The 2,141-nt window shown below is 35.3% G+C and overlaps 1 non-coding gene across 1 annotated transcript; it reads left to right on the top strand.

Moving 5' to 3' along the window:
- Positions 1-345: 345 nt before the first annotated feature.
- LOC121213093 (small nucleolar RNA R71) lies at positions 346-452 on the top strand. Its single transcript, XR_005908461.1, has one exon. It is a non-coding gene; the product is annotated as a small nucleolar RNA R71 (small nucleolar RNA).
- The last annotated feature ends 1,689 nt before the right edge of the window (positions 453-2,141 follow it).

Below are 2,141 nucleotides of genomic sequence, written 5' to 3' on the forward strand. Positions count from 1 at the left end.
TGATGTGGTCATAAGGTGGGTATTCTGAATTGCTCGTTCCTTCTCCACTTGCATTGCATTGCATTACTGGGTGAACCTGTAAAGAACCAAGAAAACCATCAATTTTTCTATTCAAAAGTTCTACCAGATTAGAGAGCATGGTGACTGAATCGACGTTAAAAACACCAGCTGCTTTCGTTGGCTTTGTCCTCATGACTTGCCACTGATAATTATTTAGTGACATCTCTTCTATAAGCATCCTCAGGTGTCTTATTATTGATAGTCCCACCAGCGGCTGCGTCAACCATCTGTCTAGTTGAAGGATTCAGGCTATTGTGAAAAGTTTGAACCTATAGCCAGAGTGGTAACCCATGGTGAGGGCACATTCTCAACATATCCTTGTATCTCTCACATGCATCGTAGAGTGTTTCTGGATCTATCTGTACAAAAGAAGAGATATCATTCCTTAATTTAGCCATTTTAGCAGGTGAAAAATCTGTTAGTAAAAACTTTTCGGTCATTTGTTCCCAAGTAGTGATTGACCTTCGTGGTAACGAGTTTAACCACTGTTTAGCCTTATTCCTTAATGAAAATGGAAATAACTGAAGGCGTATAGTGTCGTTAGAAATGCCATTGATTTTAAATGTGTCATAAAACTCCAGAAAATTCGCCAAGTGATTATTTGGATCCTCATCCTGCAAACCATCTAATTGAACAAATTGCTGTATCATTTGAATCGTGTTAGGTTTCAGTCCAAAATTATTTGCAGCAATAGCAGGCCTAACTATACTTGACTTAGTTCCTGTTGATTTCAGTTTAGCATAATCATACATAGTGCGTGGAGCATGATTCTGATTTACTGGATCAACGGTAATGCAGGAGATAACGGATTTTCCTGATTTTCAGCCATCTCCTCGGTTGTGGTTTGAATATCATCCTCTTGTTCTTCCTCTGTGTATCTTAAGCTTTGCCTTATTTCTCTTCAGTTTCTGCGAGCTGTGCGATCGATCTCACTATCAAAAAGTAATGGTCCTGACGGGTTTCTTCTGGTCGCAAACTAGAAAAACCTATTAGAAGCGAATAAAAGAAAAAATTAGAAAAGAAAATAAAAATTTAAATTACAAATAAAGTAAAATGGCTAAAGTAATAAAAATTGAGTGTTCCTAATATCTTAATTTCCCTAAAAACAGCGCCAAAAACTTGATACGTGATATTCACGATAGGTTTTAAAAATTTATAATTAATCGTTCTTGAAACTAACTATTATCACAATGAAGGCAAGTATACCTATCGAACAGTAGTATAGCTTTAGCAAGACCGGATTGTCGAACCCAAAGGAACCAAGAATACTAGTAATTACTTTCTTTTTATTATCTAGCCTAAAAATTAAGGGATTTATTTATCTAAACTAATTAACTAAACTAAGGGTACACAGAGAAAAAATTGGGAAAAGCTTTTGGGAAAAATCGATTGATTAAGATAATACCCAAGGAAAAATCCACCTAGACTTCACTTGTTATTTGACTCTTAATCAGACGATTTATTCATTTGACTTGATCCGTAGAAATCCCTAAGTTATATTATTATCTCTCTCGAGACTAATAATGTCTAACCCTAGGTTGATTAATTGAAATCTCTTTCTAATTAATACCCTAGTGTTGCATTAACTTGATCTATGGACTCCCTTATTAGGTTTCACCCTAATCTGGAAAAATTTTGTCACCCTATCTCTAGGCGTGCAATCAACTCCGCTTAATTACGACAAATTTACTCTTAGACAGGGGCTTTTGCTTCTCAGAATAAGCGCATTAACTTGAATCAATATCCTGGAATATTAAAACAAGAATTAAGAACACATAATTAAGAACAAGTCAAATATTTATCATACAACTCAGATAATAATAACAAGATCCATCTTAGGTTTCATTCCCCCTAGGTATTTCCATCTTAGGTTTCATTCCCCCTAGGTATTTCCATCTTAGGTTTCATTCCCCCTAGGTATTTAGGGGGTTTAGTTCATAATTATAAAAGAAAACATCTCAAAAGAATAAAGATAACAAAACATAAAGAAAACCCAAAACTGCTGAAGGAAATTAAAGGGAGATCTTCAGTTTTGACGATGAATCCGGCTTCTAAGATGGATCAATCGGCTTTCCATGAGT

Source organism: Gossypium hirsutum, chromosome A13 (genome assembly GCF_007990345.1).
Source record: "Gossypium hirsutum isolate 1008001.06 chromosome A13, Gossypium_hirsutum_v2.1, whole genome shotgun sequence".
Classification (NCBI taxonomy): Eukaryota; Viridiplantae; Streptophyta; class Magnoliopsida; order Malvales; family Malvaceae; genus Gossypium; species Gossypium hirsutum.